Here is a 15,633-nt window from a genome sequence, read left to right as displayed (position 1 = left end):
CCACTGCCTTACAATCTAAAAAACACAACACAAGATGAAGAAGGGGTGGGGAGAGAAGAGGAAACAAGCAAGCTCAGGAACCCAGTCTTAAAGTTACATAACCATTCTTATAATGCTTAGAAATAGTTGAGGGAGAGGAGGAGCCGATGGAGGAGGCCCTGCAATCCCATCTCTCCTTCAGTTGCAGCCAGGTGGAATGACCAATAGGAGTCACCTAATGGAAGCTGGTTTCTCAGCTGAGCTGATGGGAAAGACTCCATCATTTAAAAAGAAAAAAGTGTCAGGTGTCAGGCAGGTACCCAGTGGTACTCACATGGGAGCCCTATGGAAGCGGCTCTGAGCTTTCCAAAGAAAGAACACTACCAAAATACAAACAAAGGCTCTGCACCCCTCACCTTCTTCCAGCCTGTAAACCTGCAAAAACACATTTCTTGGAAAATATCAGGAAGAAGGGTACATATATAAAAGCATTTTTCACATCAGCCACAGCCATTTGTTTAGCTGCAGGAAGTTGAGGAAGGGAAGAACAGCAGTGTAAATATTTAACCAAAGGGAGTTGAAAATGACCATTCGAGGAACTAAGGTTGAGAAAGAAAACAAATTATATAACTCCTAAAGGAGGCCAAAAGACAGAAACAGTGCCTTGCCTTGCCTTGAACATGGGACAATCCCATTAGAATATGCAGTGTTATGCGCTTGGAACCCCTGGAATTTTGCACTGCTCAGAGGTTGGGATGGGGTGCAACACCCGTATATGAGGAGAAATTCACACTAAAATGCAGCTGATTTTCACGAGGGCTTCCCCCTACCACACACACTGATGTGGAAATGTGGAGATGTGAAGTTATGTGGGAGAGAACCCCAAATCAACGTATTTGATTATCCCTACTGACACTGCTGTCTCCCAAATCTCCTCAGTCCCATTTATGTTTACAGGACAATATTGTTTCTGCTGTTGTCACTGCTGCACTGTCAATGTGCACAGCACTTTAGAAGATGACAGGTCCCTGCCCGGAGGACCTTACAATCTAAAAACCAACACAAGAGAGAAAAGGAGGGGAAAGGAGGTTGGTAATGCTGTACCGTGTCTTGGGGGGCTCACTTTTTCTTTGCCACTCGCACTGCTGCCCAGTTGGTCCTCCCACTTTTGAGCAATGCTCCCCAACAGCACAAGCCTAACCATGTCTGCTCAGAAGAAAGTCCTATTGAATTCTTAGGGGCTCACTCCCAGGTAAGTTGGGTTAGGACTGCAGCCTCCATCTCTTACGTATGAGCGGAAAGTCTTAGTTATGTAGCTGGGCCAAAGCGCAACCAATTCAACTGTGCTAGCGCAATAGCATTAGACACAGTCCTGACCTTCTCATCTGTACATTGAGAGAGGTTAGGACTGTCCTGTAAATGACTGGGCTTGAATTGCTTTCTTCCAATCAAGGCAAAGTGTTGCCTTTCTTCAGTGACTGGTGGAGCATTAGCCAAGATGGCTGGCTGCTGGGCAGGGCAGAATATGGAAGCTGGAGGTGAGCCGAGGCTTACTGAAATGATTTAGGCTTTTCAAAAGGAGTGTCACAGGACCACAATTGAATAGCTGGACACTACCTACATCCTGCCATTTCAAATCTCTTTTTGGTCTGAGTTTGCTGTGCTTTGGATGTTGTATTCAGCAATCTCCGAAATCAAATTCCTGATCTTCCTTCCTTTTCTGGAGCTGTGAACAAACCAGCTGCCCCCACCCCTTTCTATAAACAATCACTCCTCCAACTTTCTCTGTCCTCCCACATGGATTCTATAAGTAATTCACTCGTATATTGTGTTTGTTAGGCATGTCAAATGACAAGTCTGTGGGCTAGATCAAAGCCTGTTTGATGGATCCTATCTGTCTATCCAGACTCCCTGATACATCGTGCCAGCTCAGTCACTAACATATTGCTGTAAAGACAAAGCCTTTATGGTGACACACAAAGCACAAAAGCATAGCACAGCTTGGAAAACATCACTAATGACTTTCCAAATTATCACCATGGAGGTTTAATTCTGAAACTAAATGAAGACATTCACACTCATATGAAACGAGGGCAAGCTGCTGCAGTTCAGGAGGGGGTGGGGTGGGACAATACCTAGAAACCCATCCTGCCTGCCTGTGATTCAGGACCACTCTTTCACAGAAACATGGAGCTATGAAGTCATTTTTCATATGGGATGGGATGCTGAAACAGAATTTGATTTACGTGACCTCTTCTTCAAATCAACTCCTTCTGCAAACGTAAATGCAAAATTGGCCAGGATGAACACTACATCTTCTTCCTGAATTTCCTGCATCAACAGCATTCATATATGGCTCCAAAAAATGTGAGGGAGGTTTCAGGTAGATTACTTCAGCCCAGTACATTTCAAAGCACAATTCAAAGTGTTGGTGCTGACCTTTTTAAGCCCTAAACGGCCTCGGCCCAGTATACCTGAAGAAGTGTCTCCACCCTCATTGTTCAGCCTGGACATTGAGGTCCACATCCGAGGGCCTTCTGGCAGTTCCCTTCCTGAGAGAAGTGAGGTTGCAGGGAACCAGGCAGAGGGCCTTCTCAGTAGTGGCACCCGCCCTGTGGAATGCCCTCCCATCATATCTCAAAGAACTAAACAACTATCTGGCTTTTAGAAGACATCTGAAGGCAGCCCTTTTTAGGGAAGTTTTTAATGTTTGATGTTTTACTGTATTTTAAATATTCTGTTGGGAGCTGCCCAGAGTGGCTAGGGATGGATAAATACATAAATAATCTGCTACATTAGATCGGATGCAGTAGAATTAATCACAAGTCCCACTGAGTTCAATGGAACTTACTCCCCGGGTAAATATGCTTGGGATACAAAAGGTTTTTCATAGAATTGTAGAGTTGGAAGGGACTGTGACCATCACCAAGCGCAACCCGCTGCAATGCAGGAACCTTTTCTTTCTTTTTTGCCCAACACAGGGCTGAAACCCACAACCCTGAGATTAAGAGCCTCATGCTCTGCCAACTGAGCTATCCATCACTGATTGCAGCTAAACATTGTGTAACATTGTGGTCTACTTATACTGTCCCGTGAAGGCCAAGCTAAGAACATTTATTTATTTATCTTAAAAAAATTATATTCAACTAATTCATAAAGAAAATATCAAAGTTGTTCACAACAACTGTTCATAAAACCATACTTTTTTTAAAAAAGAAGAAGTTAAAATCAGAAATCAGACAATTGTTGTGAAAAGATATGTTCTCAATTGCCTGCATAAGCATGATGGAATAGGAAAGTTCGAAACAGAAGCTCCCTACTGAATCTCTATGGGCAGAATGTTCCACAATACACTGGGCTGATGACACTGAAGTCGTCTTATTGTCATCAGATGAGCCTCTCCAATGTCGCTCTAACAGATGACCTCAGCAACTGAGCTGAAATATAAGGGTAAAAAGAGTCTGGCTGGATCAGACCAAAGGCCCCTCTTGTCCAGTATCCTGTTCTCACGATGGACAACCATTGGAAAGTCCACAAGCAGAAAAGTAGCAGGCAACCCACTTGTGTTCCTCTGCAGCTGGCATTTAGAAGCATACAGTCCTGGGCAGTGGAGATGGAAGACACTAGTGGGCTAGTGGACTTTGATAGCCTTTAAAAAGGTAAAGGTAAAGGTACCCCTGCCCGTACGGGCCAGTCTTGCCAGACTCTAGGGTTGTGCGCTCATCTCACTCTATAGGCCGGGAGCCAGCGCTGTCCGCAGACACTTCCAGGTCACGTGGCCAGCGTGACAAGCTGCATCTGGCGAGCCAGCACAACACACGGAACGCCGTTTACCTTCCCGCTGGTTTATCCTCCACAAATTTGTCTAGCCCCCTTTAAAGCCTTCCAAGTTGGTGGCCGTCTGTTAGAGCACTGCACAAACTGATGCTGAAATTTAAAATGTGCGGCAGTGCTTAATTGCAGCCCCTCCGCCCTTGGATCATAATAATTAAAAAATGACCTACTTGTGGATCATTTGCTAAAAAGGTCCCCATGGTAACCGCCTTGAATAAAGTGCAAGGGGAGACCAACATGGCTGACATTTTCCTCCTAATAATAAAACTGTCAAGGAGGAAAAAGAGAAACTTGAAACAGTTGCAAAGCAAAGAAATGAAGGTGAATTCATAGGGTTGTTGTGGCATCCATCTGTCCTGGAAGAGAATGGAGCATGGCTCCAGGGGTGAAGTCAAACCACTGGGTTAGCAGGACTGAAGTGATCTCCCTGGAGCATAAGCCTGAGCAGTGTATATGGAAGTCCTGGGCTGTCTAGACAACAAGACCCTCATCTCAGCCTCACTGACGTGGTCCAAAGGAATGCCGAGCCAGATGTTTGGCACCAGCCTGGCTGCATGAGTGGCAGGAAGGAGGCCTACAAGGCATCATCCAACCATCTTCCGGACTCCATACCAGATTTGTGTAGGGTTTACTCCTCAGCCCTTTCTTCTCCTGAAGATAACCCACAAGGCAGCAAAGGATCAGAGTTGTGCACTCACCCACAATGTCATTGAGCAGGTGTAGAAACACCTCAAATTGCTGGGACTACCTACATCTGTTTCATCTGAAAAAAATTAGAGACCTGGCAGGCTTAAATAGGGCAGGGGTTCCTAATCACAGACTCATCAGATGGCACCATTAATACTTGAAAAAGATAGTTCAGTCGGTAGAGCACGAGACGCTCAGGTTCTCAAGGTCACACACTCAAGCTCCATATTGGGCAAAAATATTCCAGCATTGCAGGGAGTTTGACTGGATGACTCTCGTGGCCCCTTCCACCTCAACAATTCCAGGATCTTCCCTTTGTTATTGTTGCAATATGTTAGCATTAGGTAACGCCATCCAAACTTACCAGCTATAATCCTCAGTTAGCACAACTAGGTTATACAGTTGCATTCAAATGGAACCAGATACCGAGGCATGTCTTGTTTTCGGAGTATTATATGTCGGTGCCAGATGCTTGTGGAGAAATGTACCATTGCAAAGGTGATAGGGGCAGACTCGCCTATGGGCACTTTCACAGTTCTGTAATTAGCTGTACTTATCCACCACCCCCTTCCAGTAGGATAAGTCCTTAAATATAAAACAACAACACAAGAACATAAGGAGAGCCTTCCTGGATTACACCAAAAGCCCACCAAATCCTACTTCCAACAGTGGGGAGCCATTTGCTTCTGGTGAGCCCACAAGCAGTGCACAATTTTAACAGCCACCCCTCACCTTTCCTCTCCCTCTGCTCCCTCTGCTCCCCAAGCAGCGATCTGGTTCTTTCTCTCCAAGTATTCGCTTCCTGTCTGTGAAAACTTCTTTGCCAGAGAGTGTGTCCAGACAGAAATTGATGTTGACTTTTGAGGAAGCCATGTGCTTTCAATGCACTTTAAATATATGGTGTGGCAGATCATTTCACCCATACTTCCACTCCTCAAACAAAGTATGTATTTGAGTTCAAATCCAGCACTTAACTTCTCTTGGAACTTTTAAAAAAGCTCTTAAAATTTGGCCTTTATTGGGGGTGGGGGTCTAAGCTGAAAGAGCTGCTTGATCCATTACTAATTTTTATGCTGAATTAATAATAATAATAATAATAGTAGTAGTAATAATAATAATAATAATAATAATAATAATAATAATAATAATAATAATATGATGCCCATGTGACTGGATTACCCCAGCCACTCTGGGCGGCTCCCAACAAAATATTAAAAATACAATAAAACATCAAACATTAAAAACTTCCCCATACAATGCATTATATATATATAAAGGAGAAAAGGTGAAAATGATAAGCTAAGGATAGAGACACAGAAAGTACCAGTACTTGCTCTAGCCCAGGACTGGGGAACTTTTGGCTCTCCAAACTACAGCTTCCATCACCCTAGCAAGCATTGCCAATGGCCAGGGCTGATGGGAGTTGTAGTTCAGGAGCCTCTGGAGGGCCCAAAGTTCATTGCACTTGTTATAGCCCATAAAACTACACGGTCACAATCCTGCTCCAGCCTTCATTTTCCTCCTGCAGTTATGATGGGGGCAGCCATCCTAAATTCAAGTGGGTCTTAACCTTCATTTGCAACACATAAGCAATATATGCAACACCATATATTTAAAGCACATTTTCATACTCCCCAAAGAATCCTTGGCACTGTAGTTTGCCCCACAGAGCTATAGTTCCCAGTGCCATTAGCAAACTATGGTTCCCAGGATTCTGTGCTTTTCAGTGTATGGTATGTATGCAGGCACACATGTACATCGGTTGAGTTCTGTACACTTGATGGCTGGCCAGTGCGGACTGTGAATTGGCTCCATTAAGAGGCATTGTATTTGAATAACAGAAAGCTTAGGAAATAACTGAAGCAACCCGTTTTTCCTCACTGGCAGCACCTACCACTCTCAAGGGTAGTCAGCTGGTGTTATGCTTAAAGGGCTCCGGGCAAAAACAAAAGACTGTGTTGGATCCAGACAATGTTAGTTGCATGTCGTTCCCATTACAACGCAGTCTCCACTGAAATGGAATCAATGGGACCTAAGTCCTGGAGAATTACTTGGAAGCAACCAAACTATGATCACACCCATTTTCACAACATGGGAGGATTCCACCCATTATCACAACCACTCCATTAACACAGAAGTCTTGACAAACAGGACTTAAACAATCTGCCAAAAAAAGATGCTCTTTGAGAGAATGTGCCCATAACTGCAAACCACTTCTTAGAGAAACTTGAGGATAACAGAGAGGGTTAATTGATCTGACTGATTTTTTTTAAGACTTGCATTGAAGGAAGAGGACTGAACATATTACAGGACAGGGAGCTAGGGATGGAGCTATGAGAGCAGCGATTAATGCTGCAAAGTGCAGACTAGCAGGCCATCAGATACCATGGAGACAAATTCAAAAGAACAATAGGGGAAACCCACAGAGGGAAAGCAAAGAAACGCACAGAGTGTGTCTGAAAGCAAAATAATATTTGCAAATTGGCATGTAATGATCCAGCACTGTAAATAGCTTCCCTCTTGTTTTGTCTGCTGATGAAACATAAAGACTGGTACATTTCAACAGCCAATAGGTGACCTTTAATGGAACCCAGGGCTGGCACTGGGTTTCGGCAGAATGAGGCAGTCATCTCTCAGTTGGCAGATGCTGGGAGAGGCAATTCTGGAGGACAGAGCTATGTGTTCCATGTGTCCTGGCTTGTGGTCTCTAAGCCAGTCTGCTGCCCTTGGGTACAGTGGAGGGTCAATGCTGAAATGAGATCCATCTGCCAGTCCAGTTGGTTTCTGTGTTTTGGATGGAGAAACAGCATCTTTTCCTTTGACTTAGGCAGCAAAATGACTCAGACCAGTCCTTGCAGGCTTTTCTCACCTTGTAGTTAGATCTTTGCATGTGATCATGAAAGAGCGTATCTCTCTGTATCTTGCTTGCACTCTCTGGTGAGAAAGGATAATAAAGTGTGTTGATGTGAATATTTCCAGAGAAACATTTCGAATATGAAGAACATTGCTGGAAAAAAATGGTTCTTCTCTATAGGTTCTTCTCTGTAGCATCCTGACAAGCAAGGGAACACCATTGAAATAAAAGGCCTTCCGTCTTCCTGACAAGGCTACAGAATGGACAAAACACCACTAAACTCCTCCTGAATTAGTGCCTTCTTGTTGAAAAGTAGCATGTAAATAGTAACATAAATAAAACAAGCACGAACACTTCAGCTCATTGTACCTAGATTTCACTCAGCTTGAGCAAAGATGCTTGCCCCATTGCTTTGATCATGTGCAAAAATCAGATTTCAGCCTATGTTACAAAGCGGAGTTGACTTGTGGCATGCCAAGCCTCATCTAGTTTGCAGATATGCAGATTTGGTCAAATAAGAGACACTATGCTCAAAAGCAATGTGGACTGAGGCAGGTATGTGGAATCATAAAGAGTAGAACTTCTGTCTTAGCTTCCTAAATCTTGCCACAGTAGCACCTGTTATGATGCATCTGAGATAGCATGGGAGATGTTCTGTATGCTATGGATGGTACATTTAGAATGTCAGTGGTAAGATTGTGCTGACCCATCCGCAAAGCTAATCTACATTCAAAACTCAGCCCATTTTGCCAAAGCCACCACATGAAGCTATAACTATTTGAATCAGCACCAAACAGGGCTGGCAGGAGGGTTGCCATGTGTCCTACTTTATAGAGGGCAGCTGAAGGGCTGTCAGAAGCAGTCCTTTATTTGAAGTCATCTTCTGTTTCAGGTGTGGGGAACCTTTGGTTGAACTGTAGCTTCCATCATCATCAAAATATTGAGGATCTTTCACAAAAGTTAGGATTTTTGTGGTAGGAGAAAAAGCAATTTTTAGTACATTATTCCAGTACATTATCTGAATAATGATGATGTTGTGTGGAAGCATGCCAAAAAACCAACCTCACCCCCAGCAACTATACCACTATAAATAGCAAAGGTGGGGCAGCCCTGGGGACAGATTCACCTGTTAACTTTCCACAACATTAGTTCTAGAGAAAATGACTAATTGAGGGAGCAACCTTTCCCAGCAGGCAGTTTCACAGCGATGACAGAATGACACACATTGCCAAATTCATGGATCTGATTAGCTAGTAAATGCACAGGTAGATGTGTTGTGTTTTAAGAACACCTCAAACCATAATAGAAACTCTCTTGTTGCATGCAAACAAGTATTGACCAATGAGAGCAGCGGCAGTTCTCTTTGGTCAAGAATAGAATAAACAGGAAGCTGTCCTTATTCTCTGAGGAGCAAAGGGGTTAAGAAGTCAGTTATCCAGACTTTCCCCATGCAATGTGAACCAAATATACGTGGTGTTTTTCTTACTAGTCATGGATCTAAACTAAAAAGGGTGTTGCACGTGTACATTCCCATACCATTCAACATTCTCCAGAAGAGAAAATGCGTGCAGAGTTTATAATAAGCAAGAGGAGCTGTTCATAGAGTTAGTGGGAACAAGTTGTTTACACAGGAACCAACCCAAAGTTTCAGGAACTTCAAAATATTAAGTTCCTTATTGCTGCCTCTATTTCTAAAGTTTGGGGTGAATGTAAAGGGAATGTACCCAAACAACCAGACATTTTCCTGCACATTTTCTATTTGCCATGCACAATTAACTATGAGATACAGGAATTAGCATTGTAAAACTTGATTTATGCTGTTAAAGTTGATATTAAAACAAGCAAGGCAGTGTTTTCCCATCTAGATACACTTGTGGAAGTAAATGCATTCATTTTAATGGCCAGCATGCTGAACGATAGCCAGAAAGACCAGGCTTCAAATCCACACTCAGTCATGAAGTTCATTGGCTGACCCCTGGACAGCTGCCCTCTGTTCATCTAACTCAGTGACAAAAGCCCCCTATACTTGCTCTTTCCACTCACCCTTCTCTAGCCTTGGCCCAGACAACAGTGATGGTGGTAAAGAAGAGTGGTAGATGCTACTACCTGCTTGCTCACTGGTTTTCTGCCTGGCAAGCAAGTACAGAGAAGCAATGGTTATGTAGAAGAGCAGAAACAGGTGGTGATAATGGCAGCAAGGAGGTAGAATAACCGAGGGAGGCTCCAGAGAGAGTGTCTTATCCAAAGGCCCTCCAAAACTACAGTGACTGAGATGCCTGTGGCTTCTTGACTTGCTCAGGCTCTTTGGCCCTTCTTGGTTTCCAATTTATCATCCTATCCTAAAAGTCAATTAGGAGAGTTGAGCCATTGCTTGGCGGGGAGCTAGCCCCTTGTTTCCAGGTTACTGTATATATAGCACTCTGTTTGCGCCTCAGTGCAGAACAGTAGGTTACTAGAGGGTGCAGCGTGTTGATGCGAATGTTGCTGTGGAAACCATGAGGTCTGAATTGCCCGGCTCCAGAAATTATATGCACAAGAGAACTCAAGAAAATTTATCTTTATGGTTTCCACAGCAACATGAACTTCACAACAAAGATGAGCAGGCCGAGAACCAGCACGCTTGTCTTCCTGACTCTGCTCCAGTGGTGGATGGGGCCCATCAGGGCTTGTAGGACAGAATTCAGGGAGCCCAAACAGCAGATGGAGCCAGAGTCAATGGCCACATTTACACTGAACATACAGGTCACTTTAAACACTCATGGCTACCCCCCAAAGACTCCTAGGAGCTGCGCTTTCTTAAGGGTAATGAGAGTTGTCAGGATACGCCTATTCTTCTCAGCACCCTTAACAAGCTACAGCTACCGAAATTCTTTGTTTAAAATGGGATCACACTGCTTTAAATTTAAGATGTAAATGTGGCCAATGACAGGTGGAGCCAACTAATTCTGTGTTTGTCCTCATCTTCCTCCCTGCTGAGTTCTACAAGGGCAATACTGAGACAGAGGAGGAGGAAAAAGCTCCCCTGGACTGCTTGTAATAAAGGTGGGTGGAGGCTGGCTGAATGTAGACTGAGGATATGGGGCACTGCCCCACTTGCCCTAATGGACCGGCCCCCACTGCTTTGCTCTGCTAATGATTTTAGGGGGAACCTTTGGCAGGTTACTTCCTCTCTGTGCCTCCATTTCCCTCTCTGGCTTATATAGAAAATGAGTCATGGTGATGTTCCATCTTAGTCTTCACCCCAATATGGTTGTGTTTTTTTATGTGTAGAATTGTTTTGCCCTTTGAGACATATTCATCTGCATGAGATTCACCCCTGCCTGCAGTCTGCAAGTGGTACATTCCCATAATGGTTTTGTACATGGTGAAACCATTTGTGGAATGAACCATGTCATCTGCTGTTCATGTGAAGAAGGCTCAGGGTGGAACGACATGTTACGATTCCCTTTCGGGTTAGTTGGTCTTTACACACATTCAGTCTCTGAGGCAGCAGTTTGAACCAGAACACCATCACATGGATGGGGAGAGGGGCTTCTTAAACCTTTCCTCTCACACCAGTATTCATCTGAAAATGGCCCCCTCAAACTGCTTTTCAGCTGCAAGCATGAATCCTCTCTCCTTCACCATATCTCTTCCCACACCATAAGGACATAATTAGAACCTGGCCATCTATTCCTGCATTCTCTTATCACAGTGGCCAACCAGATTCCTCTGAGAAGCCCAAAAGTAGAACATGAACACAATAGCCATCTCCTGGGGCCTGCCCACTTGGTACTGACCTGTGACAGGGCCTTTTCACTGGTGGTTCCCTGGCTGTGGAATGCCCTCCTTGGTGAGGTGCACCTGTCTCCATCACTATTAACTTCCGGGTGGGATGCGAAAACATTCCTGTATACCCAGGCATTTGGTGGCTGAAGAATACATTCTTAGAGCTACTCAGAGATGCTGGGGATTGAACCCTGAGATTCTCCATACTGGGGATTCTCTATGCAAAACAGATGCTCTGCTTTTGAGCAATAGCTCCTCTTATGGTGAAAACCCTGAGTTCAATCCTTCCATGGTGGTTTCTGGAAGAACGACGTCAACACAATTTCTGTACTATGACTTGCATAGGAAATATATTAGGATCCAGAGGGCTAGAGCTAATGAGCATATTTTAGTTGTGTGTAATTTACCATTGCTGGTTGCAATGATTTAAAACAGAGGCATAGTTGAAAGGCAAAAAAATGTCTCTCATCAAATGTCAGCAAATGGACTTAGGAGTCATAAGACTGGTTGGGGAAAACAAAAATAATGAGTTTCTCTTCATTTGCACTATTTCCTCTGGTGTTACGGTGTTTTTGTCATCATATATTCAATCTTATTTTTATGAGCATAGGGACAATAAAAGCCTTGCAAATTTTTCTCATTTAAAACAGGCTTTATGCAATATGCCTTGCACTCTGATACAGATACTCAGTAGAAAATAATACACTTGTGGGGCTTCCTCCCCACTTTTTTTTTTTATTTGAGATGTAGCCATACAATAAAATAACTTGCACTTCAAAACATTTTGCCCATCTTATGTTTAACCTTACCCAAACCACCCTCATAAAACTAAGGGTTCTTTCCCCCTCTCTGAGCCCAAACCTTGGGATGCTCAATGCAATTAACTAAATTAACTAGTAAATAATCTGGTCTGGGTCTCATTGCAGCATGGTTTTTGGTTAGGGCCAGCCCTATTGTTAGGCAAAGTGAGGAGATTACATCAGGCCGCACGTGCTGGTGGGGGCAGCAGAGGTAGCAGTCCCTTGCTGCTGCCTTCAGTTAGAGGACATGACTGTGTATGCATCATATCTGGCCTGCTTCCCTTGGGTGTGGTGTGGACATTATTTCATTGCCAGTATTTTCACTGCCAGACCAATCAGCTACTGTTTAAGGAATGGTAGGGTCATCATGTCATCCTCTGCCTTAGGCAGCAATATGTCTTGAGTGAGACCAGCACCCACACCATACGTTTAGCTGCCTCAGGTGACAAATATTGAGGGGCAGTGAATAGAGAAAGCTCTGTGTGGGTGTGCGCACTATACAGCCTGTCCCACACCCATTAAAGGAGGCCTTGAGGCCCAATGGAGGATGTTAGAATACGATTTAGTAGTCTGCTGAGATTTTGTATGTGGAACAGGACTGGAAGGAAGTAACTACTTGCCCATGTTCAGACAGCAAAACCCCTTGGACTGGTCCGGCTCACAAAACTACACTTTCCAGTGCTCTTAAAATACACTTCCCAGAATTCTTGGAGAGAATCCATGTGCTTTAAATGCATGAGGTGGCCGTGACCATAGTTGGCAAACCAGCTAAATTGAGGGGAGCAGCCCATCAATCCTAGAAAAACTGCAGGTTCAAGGAGCACCTCCCTCAAGGACAAAATTGACCTTTTTGAGGGAGTGTGGCCTCATCCAGAACAGGTAGTAATCCAAACTTGAGTTACATGGTCCACTCGCCAACAGTTCTCCTGTTTCGCAGAATTAAATCTAAGCTTGCCCCACTCCATTTCCAATGCTCAAAAAAAGTGCCAGTTGAGCTTAAACACTTTAAAAGTTTGGCTTTAATTCCCTTTTAGAGACATACTGTGTTAATGTACTAAATGTCATCTCTCTTAACTGCTGCTGATCTCACAACCCAAATGCGAGTCCCCTATTATTGGCAAACTGTAGGGTACAGTGAACAAATTGCTGGATTATTCCGATCGGCTTCCAAGATTCATTCTTTCACACATATAATACCAAAATCTCTTTGGATACAGCTCAACCGTATATATTAGCTGATAGACAATAGCATTCGTTTCTAAGTCTTACACAAGCTTGCATAACCTACTGTACCATATAATCATTGTATTTTGCAATGCCAAAAGCTGTCAATCAGCCCGCCTGTAACTGTCACGTGTCCTTTGCTAACACATCACTGCACTTAGAACATAAGGAAATTCTGATGAAACTTACAGTCCCTCTCCCCAGCCCTGCGTTCTCTACACATCGAACAACCACGCACCTCTCTTTCACAGCACACACGAAATAAGAAAATGCGGGTGAATGTGAGATGGAGCAGGGAGTGATTGAACAAAAGACTGAGTTTGTAGGGACCTCATAAAGTGCCTATAAGGACAACCTTATTTGGTAAGGCAAAGTGTTAATCTGCCTCAGATTCTTGCCTCTGAGAGCAGTCAGTTTGGGATGGTTAACAGCTGGAAGGACAAAGAGCACATAGCCTCTCTCGCTGAAGTTTCTTGCTAGGGCCAAAACAGATGCAGCCTTAAATTTCATAAAACGGAATGCATTTCAGACGCCCAGTATACCTGAAGGAGCATCTCCTCCCCCATTGTTCAGCCCTGACACTGAGGTCCAGTGCCAAGGGCCTTCTGACAGTTCCCTCACTGCGAGAAGTCAAGTTACAGGGAACCAGGCAGAGGGCCTTCTTGGTAGTGGCACCCACCCTGTGGAACGCCCTCCCATCAGATGTCAAAGAGATAAACAACTATCTGACGTTTAGAAGGCATCTGAAGGCAGTCCTGTTTAGGGAAGTTTTTAATGAATGATGTTTTAATGTATTTTTAATCTCTGTTGGAAGCTGCCCAGAGTGGCTGGGGAAACCCAGCCAGATGGGCGGGGTACAAATAATAAAAAAATATTATTATTATTATTATTATTATTATTATTATTATTATTATTATTATTACAGAATCTGTCCCTATCCCTCTCGCCCCTGCCGCCTTAACAATGATAGGTGTGGGGTGGTGAGGGAGGAGTTGAGCAGGATCAGGACTGTGGCACATGGGGAGTGTGGGTTTAATTCTCCTGCCTCACCCCTCCCATGTCACAATCCTGCTGAAAACCAGCGCAGAGGGTGAGATATGCACTTTCAAATAATTGCAATATAGCAAAGGAACTCACTCTGATTTGGAGAGCAACTAGGCAAGGCAGCAGGTGATCCACAAAGAGCTCTCCCACAGTTTTCTTTTTAAAATGGAAATGCAGCTATGGCAGGAGCGAGTTGGGGGGAAACCCAGCAAAACACCAGGTAATTGCCCCCTCCATAGCAAACAGAAGCGGACTCATTACAGGGCAATCCCTCAATAATCCCCAGCTGGGCTCAACAGGAAGCAATGCAGTGGGCTGAACCTGCAAGGGGGAGTGTTTTAATTAACATTGCAGGGGAGCTTTGCTAAACAGGACATATGTGTGGGTAACCATTAAAGAACAAATAAGACAGGAGGGAAAAGCAGTGGCTGATCATATAATACTATATACTCAAAGCCTGGCAGGACCACCTCTTAAATTCTGCCTCTAGCTTATGGGGGCGGGGGGAAGCAATGTCTCAGCGATGCTAAGGTAAGGCTCTATCTAATGTGGAAACAAATGAGTGTTGCTGTTTCCTTCCCTCCAGCTGTTTATTTCTGAGCAGAACATTCATTCTCCTTTCTCCTTCCCCTCTTTGGACAGTACTGACGTCGCCAAGCCTGCCATAAAAAGCAGCGGGGAAAAGGAGAAGAAACACTCTGCACAGGGTACATTACGACTCATCGTATTTAACTCACGGTTAAAGTAGCAAGAGAGCAAAGCAACTGAGTGGTTTAGGCTTCCGCCCCCAATTTTGCCCCTCGGTGACTCCCCGGAGCCCGTTCGCAAAGAAGAAAGGTGATGCTACATTCCGTGCAACCCACGTCAGCAAGCAGGTGGCACGTTGCACTCTCCAGCTTCCCCCCACGGAGCGTTCCCTGTGCTTAATGCTACCACGTCCGGCCAGAGCCAGGGCACAAAGGAACAAAGGAACAGCACAAACTCGACACACACCCCTAGATGGGGGCCTGTACAGCCTCCAGCAACAAAAGGTGAGAAGTTTGCACAGAGTGTCTGAAGTCTTAGACAAGCTTCTTCCTATGGCCATAGTATCTCTGTTATCAAGGCAAACTCCTAAAAAGATGCTCCGGAGAAGAATATGCGTTTTTTAGCAGGCAGGCATGCTTTGGGCTTCACTGTGGGCCGGGCTGAAAAGCAGTGTTTTGCTACATGTGTGAAAATTGGTTGATCTAAAGCAGGGCATCATTTTGTCGTTGGGCCATGCTTCTGATACGCCATTGGGCTACAACACTGTCCCTCAATCTTGAGGGCCCAGATCTTGTTGGACTACAACAGTTTGAAACCAGGGACTTTCTAATTCAAAGCTCAGCATCTCAGTCACTGTACCAGCTCGCCAGAAGCAAGCTGGACTGAACAAGTGCAAGGCACAGGTTCCTTCCCCCG

Source organism: Podarcis gaigeae (genome assembly GCF_964106915.1).
Source record: "Podarcis gaigeae genome assembly, chromosome: 10".
Lineage (NCBI taxonomy): Eukaryota > Metazoa > Chordata > Lepidosauria > Squamata > Lacertidae > Podarcis > Podarcis gaigeae.
The sequence above is the reverse complement of the archived record's forward strand: the minus strand, read 5'-3'. Positions refer to the sequence as shown.